The 13340-nt window shown below is 38.7% G+C and overlaps 1 pseudogene; it reads left to right on the top strand.

Moving 5' to 3' along the window:
- Positions 1–756: 756 nt before the first annotated feature.
- On the top strand, positions 757–11396 carry LOC102517170 (annotated as a pseudogene).
- Positions 11397–13340: the final 1944 nt, after the last annotated feature.

Genomic DNA, 13340 nt, shown 5'->3' with positions numbered 1-13340 from the left:
TAACGTATCATCTGTTAATTCAACTTCAGGGTATAAACCCAAAAGGTTTGAAAGCAGGGACTGAAAAACATACTTCTACAGTCATGTTCATACCAGCACTACTCACACTGGCCAAAAGATGTAAGCAACCCAAGTGTCCACAGATGGATGATTCCATATACAAAATGTAGTATATACACAATTAAGTAGGATTCAGCCTTTAAAACAAAGGTAATTCTGACACATACTACAATGTGGATGAAACTTGATGTCATTCAAGGGAAACAAACCAAACCAAAAAAGGACAAACACTCTATGATTCTACTAAGATGAGGTTTCTGTATAAGTCTAATTCAATAACAAAAACTACAATGTACTTGCCAGGGAGTTAGGAGTTAGTGTCTAATGGATAAAGTTTCACTTGGGGAAACTGAAAAAGTAATGGAGATGAATGCTGAGAATATTTCTACAACAATGCAAATGTAGTTAATATCCCAAAACTATATGACATAAATGTTATGAGACTATATACTTAAAGCAGTTTAAATGGTAAATGTTATAGGAATAGATTTAATCACAATGAAAAATATTATGTACTGATATTTGTTACAACATGGATGAACAATGAAAACATCCTAAGAAAAAGAAGCCATACAGAAAAGGCCACCTATATCATACACATCTTGTGCCCTTTAATTTGATCAAAGTTGTGAAAATAAGGGAAAGTCTCAAGAACAGTTCCAGGGGAAAAAAAACAAAACAAAACACTGTATCGGAATGGGAAAACCCATTGCCATACAGCTGGAGCAGGTGCTGACAGTGGAACTGAGTCTGTGGTCTGCATTATGAAGTGAAAACCATAATGAATCCTCATTTGGATGTGACATGGTGACTCACTGAGATTGTCTCTACTTGAGGTAAAAACACACATGAGAAGTGGCATATGTGCTACATCAATGATGAGAGAGAAACCTGAGCACACTGCAATGCTACTGCACATTTTCTGTAAGTTTAAAATTATTGGAAAGTAAGTAATTTTAAATCAACCATGTCAAAATCATTACAGAAAAGCAGAGAAAACATCAAACTTCACTATAGAGCCCAAGCCTTCTCCAGTTCCAGTTGATCCAAAATGGTTAAGCTAATCACTCTTGCAGAAATCTACAAATTATTAAGAGGCACCATAAGATAACATCATAAGCCACTGTGTCTTGGGTGTTGTAAATGACTTGGATATGATAAAAAAAAAAAACAGTGGCAATTTTGAATTCTACTTTTCCACATCAAAATACCAACAAAAAAAACCTTTTAAAAAGTAATAAATAACTTCAGTAAAGCTGCATGATACAATATCAATACACAAAAGTCAACTTACTTTCTGTACACTAATAAAGACGTTTCAGAAAGAGAAATTAATAAAGCAATCCCATTTAACAATTGCTCCAAAATTTTTTAAAAAATACCTAGGAATAAAATCAACCAAAGATGTGAAAGGCCTGCACATGGAAAGTTATAAAACACTGAAAAGAAATTGAAGAGGACACACACAAAATAAAAGTTGTGCTCATGCACTAGAAGAACACTACTATAACATTCATGAAGCCTAAGCAGTGTACACATTAATTGCAAACTGTACAAAATTCAAATGGCTTTTTTTCCCACAGAAACAAAAAACAAGAAATACTACCATTTGTATGGAACAAAAAAGAACCTGGAATAGCCTAAGCAATCTTGAGAAGGGAGAACACAGTTGGAGGTGTCTCCCTCCCTGACTTCATACTACGTTAGGAAACTACAGTCTCCAGTAGAGATACAGCAAGATATTGGCACAAAAATAGGTATACGGACCAGAGGAACAGAATAGGGAGCACAGAAATAAACCCATCTTTATGTTGTCAGTTAATTCATGGCAAAAGAGCCAAGAACACAAAATGGGAAAAGGACAGTCTCCTCAATAAATGGTGCCAATAACATTGGGCACCATACCCCCAAAAATGACACTAGACACTCTCAATACTAAACACAAAATTAAGTAAATTCCAAATTTTTCCACATCAAGCCCCTCCTCTGCTGGGTCCTCTGAAAATGGAAACCCTTAGCTGTAATCCTCACACAGGAAGCCTCTGCCCACTTTCCTCACCTTTTATTCCCACAGTGATGCCTCCTGGTGATTCCTGAAGACATCTGCCTCCTGTCTGTGTGGACTTGGTTGGTCAAGTGTTGTCCTGAAGCTGAAACCACGGTGGGTCCTGAAGAGACCCAGCCTCCACCAGCCCAGCAAGGAGCCAAGTTCCCACAGGAGCCAAGTCCCTCAGCGAGACACATGCACCCTGAGGGTCACAGAACAGGTGTGGTGCCACCTGCTGGCCAGCTGGGAGCTGCAGGCCACAACAACTCAGTTTTTACCACTTACACCAAAATGTACTCTAAATTGTCCATAGATAATTATGAAATGCACATCTGTAAATATTCTAAAAGAAACATGTAAGAAAATCTACATAACCTTGTCTAGGTGATGAACTTTTACAAAAATCCCCAAGTCTATCCACAGAAGTAAAATATATATCATGGAATTTAAAAAATTAAAAATTTAACTCGTTTATGACCTTATTCAGAAAATCTAAAGACAAGACACATACTGAGAACAATAAATTTACAAAACACATAACTGATTGAGGGTTTAGACTCAAATTACACCAAGAACTTTACAACAAACAACCCCAATAAAAATAGGTAAAGATCTTAACAAACATCTCTCCAAAGAAAATACACAGATAGTAAATAAGCATATAAAAATATTCTAAAAATCATATACCATTCGGGAGTTGCAAATTAAAACAATGATGATATAACACTGCACGCTTATTAGAACCACTAAACTCAAAAAAAAAAAAAAAAGACATTACTTGTGATTGATGGAAGATGAAAAACAAAACAAAACAGGAACTCACCCTCACTGCAGGTGGAATGCATGTGTGGCTACTTTGAAAGAAAGTTTGGCAGTTTTTTCCAAAGCTAGCCAAAGTTCACCTGAGAACCCAACAGTGTGCCTCTAGTATTTAGACAACTGCTTTGAAAGTGTCCAAACAAAACCTAGCCTGCAATTATGCACAACAACTCTACTCATAATGCCTAAAATCTTTAAAATATGAGGATATCCTTCCATGCATGAATACATAAGAAAATTGGGGTATACCCATGTGAAGCAAGGCAAATGATACCCTGAAATACATCTTTGGCATGAAGATTACAATGGGCAGGTTTCTTAAAAAGTAAGACAAATGAGACTCTATGAAACCCAAGTCAAGATTGCCTTTTGTGAGGCAAACTTACATTTATAAGGAAAATCTTCCATTTGAAAAGTAATCTTCCCTTCTGTACCAGGAATAAAAGGAAGACTAAATAAACCTCAAAAAACTTATCAATAGAGAAGGCTAAGATTTAACTCTACATAATAAACATAACCTTCCTTTCTTCTGGTATTAGATAAAGATCGTATTGCAGGTGCTGTCTTGTCTTGGGCTTCAGGGAATTACTCAATTTCCTGGGCACCTCCCAGGCTTAAAGTAGGTACACAAGTTATTGAACTTGTTTGTACAATTATGTAAAAGCAGCTAATACAACAAAAATGTGTACTTGAAATGATTTCAATTAAAAGTGTCATATTACATATTTTTAATCACAATGAAAATAATGTTGGAATGTAGGACTGATACAATTTACAACATTAATAAGCACTGAAAAGATCCCTAGTGAAAAAAGCCATAAAGAAAAGTTCTCCCAGATCACATGGTCATCATGTATCCTTTAAATCCATCAAGGTTGTCAAAATCAGAGAATCTCAGTAACAAATCCAGAAAAAGAAAGCAAGCAGCTAGACAAAGTGGTGACAGTTGAAGTGGGCAAGTGGATTACGTAATAATGTGGAAGCCATACGACTTCTTCATCTGTGGGCTCCTCAGGAGACTATCCCTGTTTTGGGTAAAACACCCTACAGTATTTTGTATAAAGTGGCAACTATGAGTAGTTTCTATCATCATAGAAATTACTGGAAAGTTCATTACTTTTCAAAACAACATATCAGTACCGCAGCAGAGAAGTCGATAACTCAGACATTAAACCTTGTTATAGAGGCCAAAACTTACCCAGACCGAGGCCAACCAAAGTTGTGATGCTCATCGCCCTCGTAGGAGTCCACTTGTTATTAAGAGGCACCGTGGGATGAGTATACCAGTAGCCACCAAGTCTTGGATCCTCTGCATGACCTGGGATGCAGGAGAAATGGTGAGATTTTAAAATTACAATTTTCCACAACACTTAACAAACAGTTGTTAAAATAAATAAATTCAGTAAAGTTCAATATGAAATTAATGTACAAAAATCAATTGCATTTCTATACACTAATAATAACCCATTAGAAGGAAAATTTAAGGAAACAATCACATTTATAACTGTATCAAAAAGAACAAAATATCTAGGAACAATTTAACCAAGGATGTGAAAGACCTGTGCTCAAAAAACTATAAACCATTGAAAAAGAAGTTAAAGAAGACAAAAATAAACAGAAAAATATTCTGTACTCCTGAATTGGGAGAATTACTATTACTAAATTAATGATTCTACCCAAAGATATCAACAAATTCACTGCAACATCAATATAATACTCAATTCATTGAAATAGAAATAACAATCTTATTATTAATATAGAACAACTAAGGACCCTGAATAGCCAAAGAAGTGCTGAGAAAGAAGGACACAACTGGAGACATCTCCCTACCTAGCATCAAACTGTATCACGGAGCTGTAGTAACCACAACAGTGAGGAACTGGCACAAACACAGACACACGGACGAGGGTAACAGCATAAAGAGCCCAGAAATAAATCCACATGGCTGTGGTCAGTTAATTCATGAAAATGGGACCAAGAACATACAAAAAGGGAAGGACACTCCCCAAATAAACATTGCCAGGAAAATGGGACACCATGCACCAAAGAACATCAATAGTCGCCACCTGCATTGCACACAAAACTACCTAAAACCCACAGTTTTCCACATCAACTCTTTCTGAGGTTCCTCTGAAGACAGAACTCCCCTGAGCAGTCAGCTGCACACAGGAAGCTTCTCCCCACTTTGTCTTTTTTTCCTTACGGTGCCTTTTCACAGCAATGCCCAAGAAAACTCAGCTCATGACAGCATGGATACAGTCCCTCTGTCTAGAAGATGAAGCCCTGACAGTCCTGAAGAGTCCAAGCCCCTGCTGGCTGTACAAGGGGCCAAGTCCATGGGCAGAATGCACCTGTGCCCTGTGGGTCAGAGGTGGATTTGGCACCCCACTGTGGACCATCAGAAAAGTTCAGGGAACGCTGAGCTCACAAAGCCCAGAGACCTCATCCTGAATGCAGTTCTGCTCTACATAGTGCCTTTGGAAATTCAAACTGAAACACAGCCAAATAACTCACTATGTTGTCTCAAAAGCTGGTTAAGGAGCAATTAATTTAAAAAAAAAACATATAGAATGAAAAGAACATAGACACAAACTACAACTCATAGCAAAATTCACTCATGATTGCCCATAGACAAATTTAAATGGCAAAACTATAAAAGTCTTAAAAGGAAAAGGGAGAAAATCTGTAAGACCTTGAGTCTGGTGATGAGTTTTAACTCACAACAACAAATGCCTATCAACAAATCAACACAAAATTAATAACATGGACTTTATAGAACTATAAACTTCTACTCTTTGAAAGGTCTTACTCATAAAGGCAAAAGAGAAACCACAAACTAGGAGAAAGTATTTGCAAAATGCATATCTGATAAAGGATTTGTACTCAAATTATACCAATAAAATCTAGAACAAACAACTCCATTAAAAATGGGTAAAGATAGAAACAAACATCAAGCTAAAGAAGGTATACAGATAGTAAATAATCATACAAAAATATATTCAAGATCCTAGTGGAATACAAGTATAGCCAACTTTGAAAGACAGTTTGGCAGTTTCTTCCAAAGTTAACATTCTCAACTTCGAATCAAAAAAAAAAAAAAGCTCTTAAATTTAGACATCTGCTTTGAAGAACTGTTCAAACAAAAACTAACATCAAGTAATGCACAGGAGGTCTATTCATAATGGCTTAGACATTCATGTGATCAGTGTGTCCGCCTGTAGATGAACTCCTAAGTGAAGCAGTGTGCATTCATGTCATGGGGAGCGGAATGTGCCACCCCCCAAATAGGTCTCTAGCCTAATGACTACTACAATCTGAGTAATTTAAAAAAAAAAAAAAAGACTCTCAGAAAACTGAGTAGAGGTTGCCATTTTGAGGGACATTTTCATTTCTTACAGAAATATTACAGAAACAAGTCAATTAAGTGATCAAGTAAGCAGAAGTGTCACAGGATGGAATACAGGCTGTAACAAAGAATCTGTATTAGAAATAAATGAAAACACTCACTGATGCTGGTGGAGCAAAAGATGCTGGCCTCAGCAACTGCAGGAATGAACGGAATGTGTAGGCTAAAGGGAAAACATACTGCACATAAACAGTGGAATCTATGAGATCCATCCACCCCACAGAGGTAGGAGCTAAGACTGCTGAAACCGCTCCTCTGGAGTACAACGAGAAATGAACTGAATGAATGGAAGAGGGTGGGAACCAGGATTCTACTGTCTGACTGGGAGTTACAGATAAGCAGGAGGGGAGATGTACACTGTCCATATGATAATGGATCAAGTTGGAGGCATCACTATAAACCCGTCTTCTGCTTAATATGAATACAGACAGTTCCACATAGAAATCTTTATAATTAGGAGTGTATACTATTAGGAAGGGGGAAATTTCAATCTCTCTCCCTCTTGACTTCTTGTGGCTGGACTAATAATAAAACTAACACAAGACAGAGCCACAGGAGAAAAAGAAATTTTAATTCCTACACACAAAAGTCTCATAGAAATGCAAAGTAAGAGGTAGTGAAAACAGGCAGATTTTATACATCTAGAAAACTAAAAATTTGTTAGGACTTGACAGCCCAAAGAAATGTAGCTTTTGGGTACTCAATTAATGAGGAGTCTAAACAGAGTTAGGGCTTGGGGTGGTAAATTGCAGAAGTCACAAGTTGTGTTTATATGTGCTTCTAAACCTTTCATGTGACAGACTTATTTCCTGCTTTTAGGGAGATGGGGGGGGTCAGAGTGTCCCTCTTGCTTTGGCCATTTCTAAGTAACTTCAATTTAAAACACTATGTGGTTGTGGCAGATTGGGGGGGGGGGGGACAGTGTTCCCTGAGCAACAATACACTAAGGTGGGAACACATGCACACACTTCCTTGCATTGTCAGCTGAGAGCATTTTCCTCCCATATGTAAGTTCTTAATGCCATTCTCTAATAAAAGGAATCAGGACTCTGAAGAAATGGCTTATACTAGGACTGAGACAGTCAGTAAATGAGCCAGGATAATGTTGAATATTGTATCAGAAAGTAAGGAAGAACCAGGGGGGAAGAAAACCCAAAATATGGAATAATCTCAAAGGAAACAGGAGCCAATGAAAAGAGGTCACTCTCAATAGCCAAAGCAGGAATAAACTGAGCAACCAAAATCTGCAGTGCTGGATTATAACCAAAAGATTAAAATAACTGTCCAGATGTCCACAATGGTGAAGTTAAATGATGATATAGGGGTTTTTTTAATAAATGAGATTGAATAGAAAATTCCTATGCAGAAGAATTCCTAATAATCCATGACATCCATCAAGGAGGTGGAGTTAAGCCCCCTCTCCTGAAGTGTAGGTTCTATACAGTGACCTCCAGTTTAGATCAGAAGCAAGAAAAGTCTGAGATCCCACTGCTGGGCATGTATCCAGAGCAACGCTCTAAAGTGAAAAAACACATGTACTAACTGATTTTTTTTTTTTTTACAACAGTGAGCAACACTAAATTGGGGAAAAAATTGTTTTCAACAAATGCTGCCAGGCAATTGTCTATCCAGTGAAAATTTTTCATTTCCAAGAGAAATGAAATTGGATCCTTGCTTCATACCACAAGCAAAATTAACTCAAGATACATTAAAAACCTTTAATTTAAAGAGTGGTAAAGTGACAATCAGCCCTTTTCTGCTGATACCACATTTGCAGAATCAGCCAGCTTCAGATAAAAAATAATAATAATTTGAGAAAGTTCCATAAAGAAAAACTTGAATTTGTGGCATGCCAGAAGCTATTGAAATAACATTATATTTTCTTCACAATTATTTACATATCATTTACATTGTATTAGGTATTATAAGTGATCTAGAGATGATTTCAAGTATACAGGAAGATTTGCGTAGATTATTTGCCAATACTACACCATTTTATATGATGGATTTGATCACCGACAGATATTTAGTATCCACAGGGTGTCCTGGAACTAATACCTCACAAACAGGGAGGGAAGCTGTATAAACTCTCAAAGAAACAATGGGGATAAGTCTTCATGACCTTGGATTTAATCATTTTCTTAGATCTGATAGCAAACACAAGCAAGGAAAGAAAAAAGCTCACAGCAAAAAAAAAAAAAAAAAATGTGACAATGAATATACGTATGTTCATGTATAACTGAAAAACTGTGCTCTACACTGGAATTTGACACAACATTGTAAAATGACTATAACTCAATATAAAAATGTTTAAAAAAATAAATTGTCTTTCCTCAACATTAAAGGCCTTTGTACATCAAAGATGCATCCAGAAACTGAAAACACAGCACACAAAATCAAAGAAAATATTTGCACATTATATACTTGAAAAAAATTTTGTCAAGAACATATCAAGAACTTTCACAGCTCATAAATAGACAAAACAACTCAATTTTTAACATGGTAAAAGGTCTTAAATAGACCCTTCTCTATATGTAAACTAAAAAAATAAAAAATACTGTATATATGTATTTACATGCAATATTATGTATATGTGCAGTCAAACAGTAATATTTCTACCTAATAAAAATGAAAAAGGAAAAAACACCAATAAATAAAATTAGATAAAAAAAGTTTTTAAATAGGCCCTTCTCCAGACAACACAAATGGTCAACAAGCACATGAAAAGATGTTAAAAATCAGTCGTGATGGAAATGCAAATTAATATGAAATGCCGTATCCTTTCAAGTACACTAGAATCCCTACAATCAAGAAAACTAAAAGCAACAAATACTGACAAAAATGTAGAGAAATTGAAACCTTTAAACATTACTTGAAAAACTGGAAAATGGTACAGCCCATGTGTCCAGTTTGTCATTTCCTCAAAAAGAAAAAAATACAGTTACCTTATGGTTCAACAACTTCACTCCTAGATATAGACCCTGACGTATTAAAAACAGGTTTTTGAATGAAAGTAATTATATACAAATATTCATAGCAGCACTATTTACAATGGCCCAAAAGGTAGAACAATTGAAATGTCCATCAAAGACTCTGGGGAATGCCTGGAGCCACACACTGTGAGCACACGCAAGCAAACTCATGCAGGAAACCAGGAGGAACTGCCCTCCACCAGCAATAATGTACCAGGCAAAGAAGTAACACTCATCTTGGAGGCAGATCCTCCAGCACTAGATGATAATGATGATGACTTAGCTGCAACCTCATGAGAGGCTGTGAGTCAGAACCACCCTAGATAACCCCCTCCTGGACACCGAACCCATGGAAACTGTGGGAGAACATACGTATTTGCTAAGTTGATAAACCGATGGTAATTTGTTAAGCAACATTACATAATTCATACAAATTTTGGTACCTATAGCAGTGGGTTGTTATAACAAAAACCTAAAATGTGGGAGTGGCTTTGAAATCAGGCAGCGGGAGAAAGGAAAAAGGATTTCAGAAGTGTTAGTGAAAGCTTGACTTGGTGTGAACATACTGTTAATAGAAGCCCATATTTTGAAGAGGCTGTTGGTGAGGATAATATCAAAAAATCTGACTACAAACTAGAGGAAAGAGGATCTTTGTAACACCGTTCCTACAGTAACGTGGAAAGTTCAAAATGAGGCCAAGCATTGGGTGAACTAGCTAAGATTTCCAGAAAGTACCAAGTGTCTCCTAGCTGCTTCTTCCTTGCTGCTTAAACTGAATGGCAAAAAGGAGAGAGAGCTAAAGCAAGGACTATTGAACAAAAAGGGGCCAGGGGATGCTTTGGGGAATTCCCTGTCTCTCCAGATAACATAAAATGCTAAAACTTAGAAACAGACTATAAGCACTTCTCTCTGAGAACCACCTGTAAGGGAGCCCTCCTGGGAGCAAGATGAGTTCACAGATTGACACCTCATTGTAGAACTCAGGGGTCAGCACTGGCTAAGCCCTGGGTGGTTGTGGCTCCTTATTCACATCAAAGCTGTCTGTGAATGCCCTAAATTTTACCCTCCAATTTGTTCCTCTAATTATACAGAATCCTATGAGGATGGTTGTAAGGATTATCCCACTCTATACGAATATGTCCAGGAATTTTTGAATCATCTTACAAACCATTTCATAGGTTTGGAAAATGAAACTGAGTGGTTTGCAGAGACAGTGAATGGCTGTGTTACAATAGATGATGTTTTGCAAGAACACGGAGAAGTCATGTATCAACAGGCCATGTCTATCTCAAATCCTCTTATATGAGAGCTAGCAATTGGCAACTTCCAGAGAGTGGAAGTTTCCACCAATTGCTACTTTAAAGATACCAGAATTAATATGAAGTTAAGGAACAAGCTGCAAAAAGAATGAAGTGACTTGAAAATGATTCCATGCATTTGTACTCTTCCTGGAAGAACTTTATTTTAACCTGGAGATCAAGGAAACAAATGGGCAAGGTTATGAGAGCAGGTCTTCTTCAGGAGTTGTTGGATGTCCTTTTTTCTAACCCTCTGGCCAACAACTTAATGTGTGTAGTACTGATACTGAAGTTGACAGGGTCAGTTTGGAAGATGCTGGAAAGAAAAAGGAAAGACTGGTATCCAAGAAATTATTCAGAGAATTGAAAATGTCATCCTAGATGCAAATGGCCAGAGATATAAATCAGATGCTCATGAAACTTGTAGAACTCCGGTCAAGTAACTGGTTTAGAATCCATACAACCTCAACAGAGAAGCGGCACCTGAACGTGAGACTATTTTATGAATGAACCAATATTCTACATCTGATGGCACTCCTTTCCTGGCAGTTCATCCAGATTATCAAAAGAAATACTGAGAATTGCTTCAAAGAGATGGCTTTTTTCCAGATTATGAAGAAAATGGAACAGATTTATCAGAGGCTGGTGATCCACAATTGGATGATATTGATGATGAGATGGACTCAGAGATCAAAGAAACTTATGAAAAGTTGGCTTGGCATCAGAGCATAAGCAAAAATAGTAAAGCTAAATATCAGCGTATCAGTTTTATAAAGCTATTTAGCTTATGGTGATTTAACAGAACACAGGAAAGCAAGAAAATGTGTTACTCTTATACCAAGTTAAGGATGTTGAGTTATGTTGCTAATGTACACAACTTTAATTTTGTTTAACAGTATCTCCCCAAATAACCTTTATTACCTCCCCCTGAAAAAAGAATTCTGAACAAAGATTAAAATGCAGGGCATAGGAAAACACATTTGAATGGAAAATCCTTTGTTAAGACAGCAGAAATATCAAAGTGGTGCCTCTGAGGACATTACACAATGCAATCAGACAAAAACCTCATTAAAAAGACCCACTCATATCAAATAAGGAGTCCTAAGTAGCTAGTGAATATTTGTAAAGACTGTAGACTGTCAACTTTCATTTTAAAAACACAAGCAATTCTGATTCTTTCCACAATTATACACCTTCAGAATTTTTCATACAACAGAAAAGATGCAAGATACATCCTCTGTTGCCCCAGGTTCATACCCCTGCCCCTCCCTTGAGTGGAACCCAATTACTGTTTTCTAAGTTTCAGGAGGAAGCTGCATTGAGAAAAATACAAAAACTGATTAGAACCAACTAGGCCCAAGACTGCAGAGGATCTGACTTCCAGTCAACCTTGAGCCTTATTATACATTCATTGTAATATATCAGCATGCTAAATGACACACCCACCAGCACCATGACAGTTGACAATTGCCATGACAACAACCAAAAACTCCCACACAAGGATTGAAAAGGAGTTGCATCAGTGTCGGGTCCAACCACATCCCTGTTAAGTCATTAATATTCCTACCACTCTTTCCAATCTCCAGCCACACAACACTGACCTGACACTCAACCATGCCCCTTCACTTTGACCCTTCTATATATTTGGTGTCTGCAACTGAGTTGGGTTGAGAAGCTGATCTGTGAGCTAGGTTACCACTTTGCCAGTCTTTGGCCACTGAGTAAAGCTTGTGATGCTCCAGTCTCAGCATCTGTCTCATTATTGGCACCATGAATCTCATCAGAAGAAGAACCTCCCTGGCTGAGGCAAGGGGTCCTGTCCCCAGCTAAGACCCAGGCACAGGTCTAGTCTACCAATTCAGTGACAAACTGGAGAGAGAAGCAAGAAGGTGCCAGGCTGGACAGGCCTTCCCACCAGGTGGAATGGTTCTCAAGCCCTGGGGCTGGCAGGAGAAGTCACAGAGGTGCAAAGATTGGGCTGGGCAGAAACTTGGGGTTGAGGCACAGATGCCTCTGGAGCCAAGCTGACCATCACTGACATGAGAATCCAGATGCCAGGGAAAAGGACTCAGGGCCCCACAGGAGCACACAGAGATGTAGTCTAGCAGGCAACTGGGGGAGTCCCCCGGCCTCAGTCCACCCTGTGAAAACTGAGGACGGGCCCGTGGCTCCCAGTTTGCCCAGGTCACTGCAGGCCCACGCTCAAGGGTCCTGACTGCCCACCTTTGAGGGGGAAAATGAGAGCAGGAAAGGGTGGCACCAGAGTGGCCACCAACCAGGTAACAAACGGCAGGCTCGGGAAAGACGCCTCTGTCGCCAGTGAACCAGGTTGGATTCCTGTGGTTCCTGGCATTGCAGTCCAGGGCTGCCTGGAGGATTCTGGGTGCTGACGTCCCACTGTGGTGGCACGCTGAGGATTCTGGGTGCTGTAGTCCCAGGATGGGGTGGCGAGAGTGGGAACATACCAAAGGTTCTAGGTGCTGTAGTCCCAGAATGGGCCGAGGTGGGGAGTGGATAACATACCGAGACCAATGGGTACTGTAGCCCCAGGATGGGCGCACACCAAGGATTCTGGGTACTGCAATCCCAGGCCACACAGGGGATTCTGGGTGCTATGGTCTGGGCCCCTCCAGGCGCTTTGGTCGCTGTCCCCTGTCTTCCATCTGTCGTGCTGACAAGCAGGACTCCCCACTCCTCTCTCCTGCATGCTTTTCCCGCGGAGAACGAGGGCTGTGCAA

Source organism: Camelus ferus, chromosome 12 (assembly GCF_009834535.1).
Source record: "Camelus ferus isolate YT-003-E chromosome 12, BCGSAC_Cfer_1.0, whole genome shotgun sequence".
NCBI lineage: Eukaryota > Metazoa > Chordata > Mammalia > Artiodactyla > Camelidae > Camelus > Camelus ferus.
The sequence above is the reverse complement of the archived record's forward strand: the minus strand, read 5'-3'. Positions and strand labels throughout refer to the sequence as shown.